Consider the following 17,061-nt stretch of genomic DNA (forward strand, 5'->3'; position numbering starts at 1 on the left):
AGGCAATGCTGTGGGAAATATATATATATATATATATATATATATATATATATCTGTTCACTTTGATTCCTGAAAGAATTGGATAGATGAGAATCCTGGTCTATCTTCTAAGTTAGGAGCTTCTGTCATTTCATGCTGCCTAAGAAGTTTATTAGTCTATGTCAACCAGTTGTTATTTGTTGATTGGCCAGTTCATCAGAGATTTACTTATTATAGCCACAAGAGAGCTTCTTGCCTTGTCTAATGCTCAATGACAGCTATACTCACACCTAGGATGACTGGACTCTGAAATTTGTAGAGAATTAGGCAGCCAAATGTGAACGATAGAGATGAAAGTACACCACATGAAGCAGGAGATGGAGTACTTGGGTTCAGACCCTGACTTCCTGGCTATGGGACAAGGCATATACTGTGGGTATCTAGGAAGGAGCTTAATGGATATGGGTGCCTATCTGAGCCAGTCCCCTTTACTTACAGTCCCTGGGCCAGCAGATCATTTCCATGGAGGGCAAATCCAGTGGCTGGAACAGTCATTCTCAAGCATATTGAAATTCACACATTCCTCTTAAATATATTCATCCAATGTTACATTTTTAGACCTCAGTCTTCTTGCTAGAATGTTAAAGATCATAACCTATCCTATGCTGCTCACAAACATAATTATAGAAGACATATTTCTTCAAGTGTAGTAACATAGTAAAAAGGACTCAGGATGTCCCTGCTGGTTACCACAACACTGAAAAGTCTCTGAGCTTTGGCTTCTTGCCCTATAATATGGAAACACATACACCTCCCCTTCTTTCCCGGTAGGAAATGGTCAGGTCCAACAGAGGACATAAGGAGAAGAAGAAACACAATGTAGCCAAAGCACATTGCATTTGGAGCCAGAGAGGCTGGCTTGCAGCCCTCACATGTTAAGTACTGGATGCTCATACAGACTGCCTTCTGAGGTTCAGAATTTCTCTCAGACTTAGTTTCTAAACAGCCATGCTTGCCCTTTTCTTTTACAAGGTTGTGAAAGTCCGTTGAGATAACCGATTTACCTGTAATTCCAACACCGTTACTGAGTGCGTCTCCCAGAACATGCAATGGGCCTCTACCATGCCTCCATTGTGTCTCTACTGCCCCTCAATGTGGCCTACTCTGCACTGTTCCTCCGATGTGTAGGGCCTTACTTTCCTGCTTCTGGGATGATAGCTCCATGTGATCATGAGTGGCATCTGAATGTGAAGGCAAGCAACCCAGGAAAGCCCCGGGGATGCTCAGGGCTGAATACCTGCTTGTCTTTCCTCAGAACAAGAGACTGTGTTTCTCTCTGGTCACAGTCACAGTGAATTAAGAAGGCAGAGGCAAGTCATTTCTCCTGGGCCTTGAGCGATGATTCCCTTAAGCACCATGCAGGCCTCTTTTCTAGCTCTAAACCATGTTTCAATCTCCAGACCATGTACCAGAGGTGGGAACAACCTAGTCTACTGCTTTGATCATACAAGGCAAAGAACCAGAGGCTTGAGAAAACCCATGCTTTAGCAGTCGTTAATGCGATGACCAGACATGGACGGCAGACTTCTACCTCCAAGTCAGAGCTCTTTGATTTATTTCGTCTTGTTGTATGTCAGCAAACATCGAGGGGCCATAATGTATTAGACTTCATTGGATTCGACATGAAGAACTGTTGGTGGCTGGTGAGAATGGAGTGGGACCTTGGGGAGGTCGGGGGAGAGTGAAGTCTGATGCAGTGATAAGCTCTGCATGGCAATCTCCGTCGGCTTTCAGGTGATGGACATCGGGTGAGACGGTGGGAAGCAAGTTGGTGAATGGTGCCGATCTGCAGAAGTTCAAAGGAAGCGAGGTCATTCCCAGATCTCCACCAAACAGCTTACAGCCCCCGAGTTATGAACACATAAGCAAGTAACTCTAGTAACAAGGCCAGATCACACTGTCCACTTAACTGCATCGTGCCCTGAAGTGTTTATTATTTCCCCTGTCACAATCTGGCTTGATTTTACAACTCTTCAGGCTTACTCCAACATGACTAAAATGATGTTATTAGTGTATCCATCCATACATGATCTACGTATCAGCATCTACTTACTGCATATATGGTTCTGTACGTTTTCTTATCAGATTTATTAATTTTATCTTATATACGAGTGTTTTGTCTGTAGGTTTGTATGTGCACCACATTTGTGCTTGGTGTCTGCAGAAGCCAGGAGAGGGCATCACATTCTGATAACTGTACTTACAGTTACAGGTGATTGTGAGTCACCCTGTGGTTGCTAGGAATCAAACCTGGGTCCTCTTTAAGAGCAACAAGTGCTCTTAACCAGTGAGCCAGCCCCGGACTCTACTATCCTTAATCTTCACTCACGTCGTAAGTAGAGCTGTGACAAAACACACAGTTCTAGACCCTGCTCAGACAGAGGTACTGGTTTGATAGATACAGAGTATATGCATCAAAAGCAAGATGATTTGGGTGACATGATGGTAGCTATTTTAGTCTGCTTTCTACTGCTGTGACAAAGACCACTGCCCAAAGCAACTTGGGGAAGAGAGGGTTTCTTTGGCTTGCACTTCCCAGGCATGGTCTATCATTGAGAGAAGCCAAGGAAGGGACTGGAGCAGAGCAGAACCTGGAGGCAGGAAGTGAAGCAGAGGCCATGGAGGAGTGCTGCCTACTGGCTTGCTCCTCCTCCTTTCTTACAGAACCCACCACCAGCCACCACAGTGAGCTGGACCCTCTCAGGTCGAGTTCATCAGGAGAATGCCCCTAGACTTGCCCAGAGGAGGAAGTGGTTTTTCTATTGAGGTTGCCTTACCCAGACAATTCTAGCTTGAGTCAAGTTGAGTTGAAAATAAGCAAACAAAAAACAAAACAACCCCCCCCAAAACTCAAGAGCAGAACAGTTAAATAGAATTCATGGCTTATCCTGGTGTGGGATGTTGTATAGACACTAGGGTAGAGACATGTATGAAACCTACAACTGCCAAGGTAATGGCAGGCTATTGGCGGGAGGAGTAGGGAGCCGGGGCAAACACGTATCCAGTTAGGATACAGTCACTTGGTGAGTTTTATGCTAGAAGCCAGAACTGGTATACGACAGCATAGCATGGGTCATTTAACCACTCCCTGAGGGTTAGGTAAGAGATGGGGGAAGCACAGAGCTGATCCCTGAAGGCTGCATGCAGGTGACTGGAGTGATGATGACAGAAAGTATGGGAGGACAAGAGTAGCTTCATGTGTTTATGCAGAGGATGGAGGGCTGAGAGGGATAGGCGCGTGTGATGAGACAAGGCTGAGAGGCTGGTGGAGAGCCGTGCTTGTAGGACTTTAAGCTGCAGGCAGTGAGGAGAGACGCAGGTTTATTCTCAGCAGAGGAATGACATGGTTCAACGTGATCCTCAGGAAGTGCCTTGGCAGCCTTGTTACAATAGATTGGGGCTGCTGGAACGACAGGGTGAGGCAGGAGGAGGAGGCAGCGATGAGCTCCACTTCGGTGGCATGTGAGATGATGAGAAATCATTTGGTAAACAGTATTCCTCTGGAGAAAAAGAACAGAGGACACTGGTTTCGTTACAGCCTTGGACTTCCAGATTAAAGGCCCCTTTAAAGAAGAAAGTGACCAAGGTAGGGCCTGATAGGAGAGTTAGAGTAAAGGGAGGGAGACAGGATAGAGAAGTGCCTGGTGTCAAACGTTTAAAATATCCCTTTTGCATCACACTAGCTCTTAATTGGCACCAACCACTGAGGGGATGATTGATCCCAGTGTGAGTCCAGCAAAACAGATAATTTCTTACAAGCCTCTGAAATTCATGAGCACTGTGGGGTCCCACACACCAAGGCTTTGCTGGAGTGAAGTCTGAGACTTCCTTGAAGGGATGAGTTTCCCGGGTGGTTAGTTTTGTGTGTATTCTTTTTTTTCCTTATCAAAATGCAGAGTATATCCATGTAGTTAATGCCTGGGGTCTTGCTGAGCAGAACAAGAGAAAGCAAGCAAAGACCTAGGCAGCACACCACCACCATGGATTAATTTTTCACAGGATGGGCTCATTAGGAGCTGCTAAGCCAAAGCCAGTGTGGTGGATGTCTGATATGGAGATGTGGCCTTGACCAGCAGGTCTACCCACCACCCGCTCAGAATTTGGGTCAAAGCCTCACTGTAAAGCCACCTTCCACAAGGGCAAGGGATGCTGCACTGGGTCCCTTTAGAGCTCTGGGCCTTTTCAGAGGGAAAGCAGCCTGTATTTATTGCAAAGCTACTATGTTCTTGGTAATTAATCCCCCATGCCACCCCCAACACACACACACACACACACACACACACACACACACACACACACACGCACGCACGCACACACGCACGCACACATGCACACACACAAACACACACACCGAAAGCTTTATTCAAGATGAATAAAGTCTTTTCTCATTTCTCAGATGAGAAACTTAAACCAAAAGACCACATGATACACTCAAGCTTTCACTAGTAAGTTCTTGGGAGAGTCTTGGATACTAGTATGGCAGACTTCCTTTACTGCCTAATTTTGTTTTACTGATGTTGGCATGGTGGAGTCAAAAGTCTGCAATTACTCAGACTGCATAGACTCTGTTCATCAGAGTTCAGACAGCGCTTGTGTGGGGCCCACAGGGTAAAAGTTTCTGCCTCTCCGTGCCAGTGCCAGTGAATACTGAGCCTTGTCTGGAAGATGGGAGTGTGTTCAATAGACTCTATCTGTGTTGTGCCTTACATTATTGTGTTGTGTTTTCTTTTCTTTCTGCTTTCCTGATCTATGTACTCTGACAACAGTGAAAACTTTCCTTTTTCTTAATGTGTTGAGCTGTCTCATTTTTCTCCCAATTTGTCCCCTCCAATTTCTCCCTCCCCCACACCTCATTGCAGGACATGTGTGCACATATGTTCACAAGTTTCCCCATGAATTCTATGTAGATTCATGATGATTGGTGACAATATCATGTAACAAAATATTTGGGTGATCGTTCTCATTGTTTTAAACCTAGTACTGAATCTTTTCTCCTTGGTACATCATCTGAGGTCACTCAGACCCAAGTCTTTAAAAAAGAAACACAGACATGCCTTGCTAATCTGGCATAGGAATCAGCTATAGCAGACCTCAGGTTAGGGGACACGTGTGCTGGTAAATTGTGCCATAAGATGATGTGACTGAGATGATTTTAGTGGGAGCACCCTATAGCCCACATCCTTCCTTTGTATCTACTAGTTCATTTTATGTCTGTCATAAAACAGTGGATTGGATACGTCAGGAATCAAACCCATTTCAGGGAAGGGTAAACCAAGTCCCTGGGAATCTCCCATCCTAACAGGTCTGGGTGGTGGCTCAGAGTTGAACTTGAGCATTTATTTTTTAATCTCTCACATTGTGCACACTGTTTGCTGGGTACAAAGCAAGAGATTATTTTGATTAAGCTAAAAGGGCAAGCAAGAGGCTGAAACCTTGAGAATGAGCAACCAACCAAACAATTTGGCTCAACAATAGATTTAGCTGGTGCCGGTGTTTTGCAGTTTTCTCTGTACAGATCAATCCCTGAAAGAATTTGAGCAGAAAGGTCATTCATCCCGGCTTCTCTGAGACAGGTTGGATTTCAGCATCTTAATGTGCTCTGTCTAGCCCTCCCTCACGCTCCTGTGGACAGCGTGTTCAGCTGTGGTAACACTGCAAATTACAAATGGTAATTAATACTCTTCAACTCTTAAGTATTGGAGCCCTGCTAGGAACATCCAGTAAGTGAATTTTATTCTAAAGGAAATAGAACCAATTGTAAATAGTTCCTTAATTTCCAAGTAGGCTGAGAACCTTCCTAGACAAGGATGAGGTGGATTATTACATTAATTATTTTTACTAAATCTGCTAAAGCAAGACATCACCACCCCACATTGGAACAGAATGTTTCCAGTGAGTCAGTGAGAAAGCCTGGAGCTTGGCTGCCCTTTGCCCCGCACAAGCTTGCTAGGGAACTTTCCACCTACCCCAGGAATCTCTGTATCCTGTAGTACATGGACCCGGTGTCACAGACATTTGCAAAGCTTGGAGTAAGATTCAGACAGCCTCTGGTGGTCAGTAAGAAATCCTTTCTGAATAAAGATGGCTTTACAAATCTTATCAGTCCAGTGCAAGATCTCTCCACAGATTATATGTCTCATACTTCTTCAATACTCTCTGCCTAAAACGACTACTGTTTTTGACACTACATTGCTGTGAGAATGTGAGTTATAATCTTTGGAAAGCAACAACTACCTAGCAGGGGCAGATTTATTCACTCCATCAAGCACAAGAAAAATTCAATTTTGAAGCTGTCAGCATGGGCCAGTAATGATGTTTAAATGAATTCCATTATGGGCAAATCTGAAATGTGAACAATATTTTTTTATTGATTTTTCAGTGAGTTTTGGCGGGGGCAGCTTCAGCCTGCATCACCAACCTTCCATAAATTCTGTGCTGTCCCTCTGGGTAAAGTGACCCTGGTTTGATTGGCAGTTGTCTTCGGGTAATCATTTCATGCAGGAGATGTTCCTTATCAGTCATGGCCATATTGCAGGCCATGTAAATCTCTAGCGCTGCATGTGGACTGTGTTATGTGATGGATGGAGGTGAGTGCTCATGTACACTGTAAGCCAGTTCCTCCAGACTGCATCATAGGAAAAGACACTTGAAGCATGAAAGTGCCCGCCATCGGCTGTTCACAACAGCTTTAATAAGCAAAAATTCTCTTTTGCATCTCATCAAATACAAGGATGGCTCCCTCCTTGGAGGACTTTCTCAGTGATGTCCGACGAATGCTGTCGGCAGCACTGGCTGCAGGGTTCATCTTCACGTTTTCCTCCATCTCCGCGGCTTCCCTGTAATTATCTTCTAATTTCTTGGTCCAGCTCTGCTGTTAATTCAAGTAACCCCAGTAAGCAAATTGGAAAGTCATTTACAATTTGAGAATAGTGTAGCTGTGCTAATCTTTGAGATCAGTGGCATGTGGTACCTACATGCTAAGTTCCTTGTAGACACACCCATTTGCCTTGGCATAGTTGATCATTTCTTATGTCATGAAAGTTCAGCAGCTTCATGAGATGAACTCTTGGTGTGATGTATCTTCTAAACTGCCCAGCATTCAAGAAGCAAAAGATTCACTTTATGTGTTTGAAAAAGAGGCACTCTTAAGCCCTGTGGGGTTTTATCACGATAGCATGTAGACCAGCACTGTGGAATCTAGAGAGTATAAATGTTTACCCCGATTCTACACCCACAAGTTTAGCCACAAGTGCTCACTAGTCTTGCCCATGAGATGTCTGTAGTGCGTAAAACACTGTCCCCACATACTGGGATTTTTGTAATCTTTGGAAAGCAAAGGATATATGAATTACAATTTGGTTGCAATTTCCTCTGTTCCTTTTTCTTCATGCTTGCCTGTTGGTGGTGTATTCATAATGTTTATGGTGTCTTGTGTACATTGCTATTTCTGTGTAGCATTTGCTCTTATAGAAAACGCACTCTTTAGGCCACCGAATCGCCTAATCCCTGTCTGTACCGGGTGAATGGAAACAGGAGCGCATTCTAACATGGAAGCTGAAAGTGCTGTTCAAGCATATTGCTTTCTGAAGGTGCTGGCCCCTAGACTAGATGTTAATGCACGGATAGGAAACGAGCTAGTGCCAAAGCACGCTTGAAGGTCACTTCCTAGTCTGTGACATTAACTCTAAGCACTGGCTGCTTTACAGAAGCATCAGGCTTTCATGCAAAATGACTGGCTAAATCAAATCTTTCTCTTGTGTGCCACACTCATCAATGGCTAACACTATCTAAATTCATAATGCAAAACCCCAAAGCAATGGAACTTTGCTTAGAAATTGCTGCTAGTTTCAAATTTCCATTCTATTAGTGAATAATAATGAAAAGTCAGCATTCTACAAACCATAGCGGAACCCAGTTAACAATTACTAATACCACATGTGGCTTTGGGTACTAAAGATGAAAACATGCCCCCTCTGGCCTAGTGGGGTTCGGAGGTGGTGAAAGAGAAGGGGTTCCACATTAGCGAACAACCAACAGGAAATGATGCAAATGCTGTAGGCTAGGCCTGGAGAAGGATGATGCTGGCACCCATAAAGGCAAAGGTAACTGCAGAAGAGGGTGATATTTGAGGTCAAGAAACTAAGACATGTAAACCAACAACTTTGATCAAGGCAGAAAGGGCTAAATGTCCTGAGAGAGATGACAGAAAGAATGTGGGAGCTCATTCATATGGAAGAAAAGTATTTTTTCTGCTAAGAGGTGTTAAGATGGGGATCCAGCAAGCAGGGACATCCAGTCACAGCCTGCCAGGAGAATAGCTGAGTGTGAGCACAGAGCAAGTCTTCTGCTACATTGGGTTACATTTGCAGCCTGTGTCTGTGTTCAGCATTGCAGGATTCTGAGTTTGCCCTTCCTCCAGAAGTTGGTTTTGCTCTCTTCTTGCTTTTGGCCTCTTGGGTCTCAGAGGCAGCTTTTGCACATGGCCAGCATATGCAGCTCCACTGAGAATGATCTGGAAATATGTAGCCATGCTGGCCCACATCAGCTGTGCTTTCCTCCTTGTGGAGTGGGACCAGCTGGCCTGGCACTAGCTCTGTGACTGTCCACAGGGCCCCTTTCCTTGCAGCAGTGTGACTGTCTGCCCTTGGTTCGTGTGGCCTAGTGCATCTTGAAGTCGATGGCATAGGCTGAAGTTCCTGGAGGGAATTAACTGCCTGACCTCTAAGTGGACAGAAGGATGACAGGACTTTGGAGCGGGTGGCCTTGTCTCTCCTCAGGAGGAAGAGCTGAACACCAGAGGAGGGAGAGGAGCTGCCTCTGAAGGTGGGATGTGGTGACCTCAAGTAAATGGATGCAATTGACCACAGTAGGCGCTGCTCTTCGTCAAGGTCCACTTCAAACATGTGGGTGGGCATGGAGGCCACTGAAGGGGGAGCAGGTAATGCACCAAGTGGGCAGAAATTTCATGCCGTTCCAGTGTCCTGAACACTTGGGTTCTGGTCTTTTGCTTCCAGACCAGAGGAGCTAGAAAGAACAAGTTGTTTTAGAGTTTCTAGCTAAAACAATATCTTGCCTTTCCTACATGCCAGGCTCGGCTGTGAAGGATTTTACCCACAGCAATTCTGCTATTGCGTTTAGTCTTTGCAGAGCTTTAAGAGGTAAGAACTGTAATAATTCTCATCTTAGAGACTGTCTATGAAACAAGTCTGCAGAAGATGGATGTGTCTTAGGGAATATCCCAGGGTTTTGGGAAAATCAGATGTGCTCACATCTGCAAATCCACTTGAAGACCTGTAAACTGCTCTCCATCCACAAGGGATCTGCTAGTCCATCGGTTCCCCTGAGGTTTCTTTTTCTACTTGTCCTGAGTGTCTCTAAGGTAGGATCAGATGAGGGCGGGGGTGGAGGGAGGTTGACGGAAGAGACCAAGCTCCTCCCTTAAAACCACTAGAGGAGGTGAAACAGCGAGACAAAGCTTGAAAAATAAAGATGCTGGGGAAGTGCCAGGAGGCTGGCTGAAATCACCCCACACAGGGGTTTAGAATAGATTTCTGGATTAGGAGCTGGGTGAGGAGTTAGCTGTGGCCCTCTGGAGAAGGCTGCTTACAGCTGACTTCTGAGGGGCCAGCAGATCTATGATGTCCCATTTCCTTCCCAGTGACTTGTCACAGTACCATTAATTACTCATTTATTTTATTCACTCAATTCTTACTATTTTCTTGGCGCTTATATTAATCTGAGTGATGTGTTGGAAGCCCACAATGAAAACAGCCCTGCCAGTCCTGCTTGGTCATTCCAAGCAGATTTAAGCCATTCAAGCTCCCAGGGGCACTGTTATCTGTTTATGAGCAACAGGCCACCAGAGCACTGAACCATGCCATTGTCATTCCGTTTGGATCTCTCGAATCATTTTTCATCTCTGCTAATCAGAAGTTAGCAGCAATCCTTCTCCTCCTTCTGCCTCTAAACCCATTTTAGTTCCTCATGGCTTCATGCTGGGCTGGACTGTTTGAAATCTAGTAGACAATACCAGAGAAGAGCAGTAATTTTCAGATTTGCCTGTGGGTAATGTGCATTATAAGCACCAAGTACGAGGGATTTGGTTCTTTGAGATACAATGATTTTTCACATCAGTATGCAGGAGTTGAAGCAAGCACAGTGTCTAGAAGCAACATGTACCTCCACTGTACAGACCCAAGGTTCCAGAAGGTCCATAGGGTTTGCAGACATGGAAAGAGAAGGGCGAGGAAGAAAACACGGGCTGGCACGGCACCTGAACGCTTACGAGTGCTGCTCCAGAGGAAGTTCAGACAGAGCCATGGAAAGGCTGCCACTTCCTTGACAGGGTTATTTCTTCCTTCGTAGAACTGACTGTGTCTGGTTCTCAGTTAGGTGGCTCAGTGCTGAGCTTGTCACCACTCACAGTATGTATTCTCCCAAGACTCCCATACTGCCAAACTCATGAAGTTGATGGATAAAACTGTGCATTTCCAGTGAAAGGCTGTGTCCACCAAGACCGGACCACACAATTCTGTACAACAGAGCTGCCTTGTTGTAGAAGGTCACTCTGGAGACTTCCTGAGTCAGAAGCTTGCTTGTTAAGGATGAGTTCTTATGAAGACGAATCCCACAAATCAGATGTTGAGTTGCATCAGGTACTCTATCTACCATCCTTGGGTCTAAACCCCAATGGCCTACCTCTCCAAGGCAACGTGGGTATGGGCATTAATAGCATTCCTGTCTGAGATACTCTTTATTGATATCTTTCTGTCTCCAGCCTAGAACCTGTTTTGTTTCATTTTTATTTACTTTTTTGGTATAATGCTGGGGTTAAATACAGGACCTTGAACACATAACACGTAGTCTTCTACTGGGCTGCACTCTCAACCCTCTACCTCAGTTCCTAACATAGCCTGATTATTGTGGCAGTTGCCCACATTGGCTGAAACATCAGGTTCTCAAAATGTCAAACTCTAATGACTTTACCAATTCCATGTTTACTGAGTAAACAGCTCTGCTTTCCAAACTTCAAAGTTTAGTCCCCAGGCATTTTTGGCTGCCTTACCTACAAGGTACAGTTAACAGGTATACTGGGCACAGAATTTAGTGCTGGGAAGGGGTGCAGGGACTCAGACTTTGCCCCCAAATTTCTTTGTTGATGTAGCTGCAGGTCTATCATATGACTTCATGGCCTTTAGAAAACTGGTGTCTTTACGCTAATGACTGCATTTGCCCCAGCAGCAGGGAAATTAAGGACCATGTTTGCAGCTTTTTCTGGCAAGAGGGCAAGATCATATGGTATACGTTAACTGTGCCGATCAGAGAATGTCTGGCTTTTGCCTTTTCTGTGGTTTTGTTTCTCTTGTTACAATCTGTGCAATTGTTTTATACTTTAGCAAACTGTTCACACAAGCTTTGTTGCATAAAGGGAACTCTGAGCTCAACAATGTCAGCATGCCTGCTGTCAATAAATTTCTATATATTAAAGGAAAATAGCTGTAAATTTCTTGGAACATTTGAGAAATAAAATATGTTTTTTTGTGTGTGAAGTTCATTGAACTCAGCAAAACTTTTTATAGTCCTATAGTCTAACTACTAGCTTTGTTGAGTATGAGGGAGACATGGTAAAGGCGAACTGGTGAAATGGGAGTGAAGATGACCTCACACACATGGAGAGGGCTTTGTGTGCATGGGAAGGAACTTCATGCATATGCAAGAGACTTCCTACATCTGGGAGAATCTGTGTCCACCTTCCAGTTACGATGGGAGCATCGGGAGAGCTGGAAGAGTGTGGGAGAGTCCCTAACTAAACAGGCAGTCTCCAGGGAGCACTTTACAGCTCTGCGCGTCCAACCATTGAGAATGGGGGACTCTTTGTTTATGGGGTTTAGAAATAAGTTCCTCCTCTGTGATCAGAAACACAGTGATCTCTAGACTAAGCATTTCATTGTAAAAAAGGGAATGGCTAAGGCTCAAAGACAGACTGACTTGCCCAATAGTGTTGTTCTTTAATACCTAAGGTAGGGCAGAGTCCTGGCTGGGCCTTTTCCAGACCTTTCCCTCAGTTCCATACATGACACTTCACTCTCTGCTTAATCTTACACTCTGAATGTGCTGTCGTCCTCTCCCTTCTTCAAAACTAGCTCTCCAAGAAAATACCCAACAGCTATAAATTGTGAAACTCACCAGATGTGGTCTAGTATCGCAACAGACCTGTCAGTGTGTTTTATTTGGGGAATGGTTTCTATTGCAGGAAAAAGAAGCAGAGCAAAAGGTGGCTGCATGTATGACAACATAAAAGTCTAGTACCTCTCTTTCTCTTCTAAAGATGTATTTATGTGTACGAGTGCTCTATCTGAACATATGATTTTACACCAGAAAAGGGAATCAAGTTCCACTAGAGATGGTTGTGAGTCATCTTGTGGTTGCTTGGAATTGAACTTAGGACTTCTGGAAGAGCAGCCAGTGCTCTTAACTGCTGAGCCACCTCTCTAACTCCCTAGAGGCCTATTCTGTATCAAGTGACCACACTAGGGAACACACTCATACACTGAATATACCCAGTGGTTCTGCAGGATGTGTCTCACACACACAAGGGAGGGCAGAGCATCAGCACAGAGGACCTAGAGTCAATGCTGGCACTTATAGTCAGTGGCTGGCTGACCACCTCTGGGCTTAAGTTGGTCTTTCATTTCAGCCTTTAGCTCTTCACAAAAATCTCTACACCATTGGGCCAGACCACATGCAACTGTGGGAAAATTTCTCTTATGTTTGTCTCTTCCATATTATGAACCAAGGGTATAGACATTAGCTACTATTATATTCTAAGGCCCCAGAGCCAGGTGTGCAGTCAAAAAATGCATATTGTATCAGGAGCAGCTACTGTGGAGTACATGTCTTCCTTGGTCAAATTAAAATAAAAACACAACACCTCCACAGCTAAAAGCTTTTTACGGGGGAGTCTTCAGAATGATGAGGCAGCCATCCTCCCTCAGAAAAGGCTCAAAGCCGTGAAAAACCTGTCAGATAATAGGGGAATTATTGGGGTGACAGGACAGGCAGTGATATGGTTATTTTAAGAAAATTCACTTGACTGAGTGTGTTCATATACCAGAGCTGTGATTACAAAATACCATGAACTCTGTGAATCAGACAATAGAAATCCAAAGTTCCACAATCCGGGAGGCTGGGTGTTGTTACAGAGGTGTGGGCAGAGTTGTCACTTTCTGAGGCTGTGACAAAGGTCTGCCCACACCTCTCTCCTGGCTTCTGGTGGCCTTCTGGGCATCTTTGGTACCACTGTCATCATCCTCACATAGCATTTGTTGGTTCTATGTTCACATTCTCCTTTCGGTAATGACACTGCTCAGATTGGGTTAGGTCCCTCCATGATGACTCCATTTTAACTAGGTTATCTGGATTCCATCTCCAAATAAGGTCGTATTTTGAGGTACTGGGGGATTAGGATTTCTACAAATGAGTTTTGAATGAACATAATTCATCCCATAACACTGGGGAGTAAAAGTCAGGAAACGAGTAAGTGGATTACCCTGTCTGCAGACATAAGGCTGAGCGCATCCTCCACTTAGTTCTGGTGAACTGGGAAACCATGGTCATATTTTAATTCCACCTTAAGTACATTGTAACCTTGTGATCTCTGACTTTTCGAGGGGTCCGTTTTTTCCAGAATAAAATGAGAATCTTAAAAGCTTCATTGGAAGGTCATTTAGTGCACTCCCAGGGTGGCATGTGTTAAGTGAGGTGCTTGGCACATTGCCAGTATCTGAGGAATGGTCATTCTCCTTCTTGTAGCAATGTTAGGTAAAGTCTGAGGCCAGGAAAGGGTGGCTGGTGGTAGGTGGTGGGTGGTGATGGGTGCTAGGCTGGGTAAAGCAGTTATATCAATTTGTCTAGTGCAATTGTTCTTGTGAAGAGCTATTTGAGTTTGAAGCTTGGAAATGGAAAGCAAGCAGTCAAAAAGCTTTTTAAATAGACAGGAGACGAGCTCTCTGGTAATCCATCACCTCAAATCGCCTACCCCAGATCACGTCCTGCTATTTTTTTCTGATGATTTCACCAATAATGACTTCTTTTAACTTCCGATGTAGCTTTTTAAAAGAAGATGATTTATAAATAAAAATATCCTCTACTTCTGACCTTGAAAGCCTCAAGAGATTTGATTTATTATTTTAATGTGTTGCCCTGTTGCAATACATGTTTGGAATGTATAATGAGAAAAGGCTCAACATCTCTGGCATAGGGAGGTAGAAGGCGATGGCAGTATCAAGACTCACTCTCCTTGCTTTTCAGCTAAAGACTAGAAAAACACTCACTCAGGGGACAGAGCCTCAAGCAGATCCTGGCTGTCCCACTCTACTCCATCTTATGCTCAAGTTATTTCTGGGTGTCTGTCTTCATTTGTTAAGACTGAACCAAGAGTCTGCTTTGCCATCTCCTAACAAAACACACCTTGCCCCACTAATAAACTGCCTCCCTTTCTCTTCTCTACAAGATTCCCATTCCAGAATCTGAGACTGACGACAATTAGCAACACAGGAAGTAGGGCCCCGATCTAGTTGAAAGTTGACACACAGAGCTGGGAGGGCTTGTGGATTAGTGCTTTGTCAACTTGGTACAAACCGAGTCATAAGGGAAGAGGATACCTCAATTGAGGAATTACTTCTATCATCTTGACCTGAAGGAAGTCTCTGGGGGCATTTTCTTGATTAATGATCAATGTGGGAAGGCTTGTGGAAGTGTCCACCCTGTCATAGTCACAGGTTGTATAAGAAGACGAACTGAGCAAGTGGGGATGAACAGGCTAGTGACTGACATGTTTCTGTGGTCATGGCTTCAGTTCCTGCCTTCAGGTTTCTGCCTTGAGGTCCTGCCCTGACTTCTTTTCATAGCTGACTACGATCTATAAGATGAAATAAAATCCTTTCCTCACTAACATGCCTTACAGTCTTGGGTCTCATCACAGCAATAGATTAGGACAAACTCTGATGGACTGATCTTTATTTCCATCTAGAATGAGCAGGAGTGATAGTTGAGGGGAGCAGCTCATCCTGTCAGCAGGAACTGCTCTATGCAATGCAATTCTAACTAACTGAGTTAGTTAGGGCAGGTTAAGCTAAACTAAGCCTGTTTAAGTAACTACTAAGCTTTTTAGCTTCATTAATAGGGAAAATAAAGCTGTCTAAATGGAGGTTGCTATGGTAGATGAAAAAGTTCAGCAGAGTGTTGGTTGAGGTCTGGTACTCGGGGAAGGCTAGAACAGTCAGCTTAGTAGCATCTTAATAGAAGTGTTTCCCATGAGAAAGCAGAAGCAGACCATAGATACTAGCCTGTTTAAGATCTGCTGGGTGGTGGCTTCCTTTCCCACAATGTAAGCGATACTCAAATATCCAAACAATTTGGGAGTTTCAAATAGTCCTAGGCATATGGGAGGCTGGAGTAGACAAATCCGGTATTTGAGGCCAGCATCAAGTATGTAATGAGACCCTGGCTCAGAAACACAACCTAACAAAAGAAACCCAAGAATAATACAAGCAACAAACCCACCTTAGAGGCCCACATATGGTCTTTGGAAGCCTATGGATCCCAATCATGAATGAGAGACTATCCCTTTAAGATTGTGTGTCACCAGTGATTCAGTGGAATTTTCCACTTACCTAACAACCATGGAACTGTGTAGATGCTCCCTTCATGGACTGAACCATTATACTCCAACAGCAGTGTGAAATAGAATAAGAATAGGAACTTAGATAAAAGGAATAAATTGTCCCCGAGTTCTACATTAATTCAGAATCAAGTTAGCAGCTATGGGGGTGGGGGAATGCAGTGCCTCATTATGATTCCATAAAACAAGAAAAGGCCACATGCAGGATGGTAACAATCTCAAACCCTGAGAAAGAGGACTAGACTGCTGGCCCTTGGCCAAGCTGCTCATGACCCCGAGGGCACCCTTTGCATAACAGCCCCTTTGCAAATAGAAGTTATGGGCCATATTATTCCCCAAGGTGCCCTTTGTGGAATTAAAGAAAAAAAGTCTGGTTGTCTAGTTGACTCATCCTCCGTTTATTTCCAATAGTCTTCACAAACACACCACTCTGAAGCTTAACAATTCAGTGTGAGTTAGCACAGTGCCCCCATGGATGTGGCTTGCACTGCCCTGGATGCTCATGGAGACACCGTACCTGCAAGGCTCTACTGAGCTGTGTTTTGAGGGATATGAAAACAAGGCTTTATGTTTGTTTTGAATGCTGACTACCATTTCTGCTTTATATTTTTCCTGTTGGATGCTCTTTATGGCTATCGTTTCCCTCCAGTTATTTTATTTACAACTCACAGAAAGATGCCGGGGGGGGGGGGGCCCGCAGTGGGTGTATGGCAGAGAACTTAATTCCTGCTTTACCAAGGACTCTGCTGCCAAGAAAATGTAGTTGTCCCTGGGCCATGGTGAGAAAAGGTTTATGTGCCCTGATGTAATTGTAACCTCCTTGCACTCACTATACACAAGTGCTTTCTACTTTCTTTGTTTAATATTGAGAGATCTTAGGTGCACAACTAGCCCAAACAAAAAAGGGACCATGGGAATTCAGAGATAGAGATACCTTGAAACTGGCCAACAGGAAGAGTCTGTCTATATTTGTCTGTGCACGTCTCTGGCTTTATTTTTATTTTCCTTTTTAGTCACTAAGTTTCCCAGGCTAGACTCAAAGTGACTTTGTAACCCAAGCAGGCTTTGAACTTGTAGTGTTTCTGTCTCAGCTTCCTGAGTACTCAGGACTACAGGCTTGTGCTTTTTGGTCTGGCAGAAGTGTCTTCCAGGAGACGGTTTTGATGGCTCATTTGAGTCTCTTAGAATGTGTGGAAGAAAAGGAATCACTTTCCTTCATCAGTGCTCAGAGAGTTTGTAGACTGCATGAATCCATCAGGAGCTGTGGTTGATCATAACTACAGCATGTTTGGATAACACGACTCATCCTTTCAAAGATACACTATTTATTGACTATCTCT

At 44.2% G+C, this 17,061-nt stretch overlaps 1 long non-coding RNA gene across 1 annotated transcript; it reads right to left on the bottom strand.

The window, feature by feature from the left end:
- Positions 1–1,577: 1,577 nt before the first annotated feature.
- On the bottom strand, positions 1,578–15,690 carry LOC121141794. The gene is made up of 2 exons (XR_005878733.1): positions 15,604–15,690; positions 1,578–1,825 (listed from the first exon to the last, which is right to left on the bottom strand). It is a non-coding gene; the product is annotated as an uncharacterized LOC121141794 (long non-coding RNA).
- Between the last annotated feature and the right edge of the window lie 1,371 nt (positions 15,691–17,061).

The sequence above is a fragment of the Mesocricetus auratus genome, unplaced genomic scaffold, assembly GCF_017639785.1.
Source record: "Mesocricetus auratus isolate SY011 unplaced genomic scaffold, BCM_Maur_2.0 Super-Scaffold_100008, whole genome shotgun sequence".
Classification (NCBI taxonomy): Eukaryota; Metazoa; Chordata; class Mammalia; order Rodentia; family Cricetidae; genus Mesocricetus; species Mesocricetus auratus.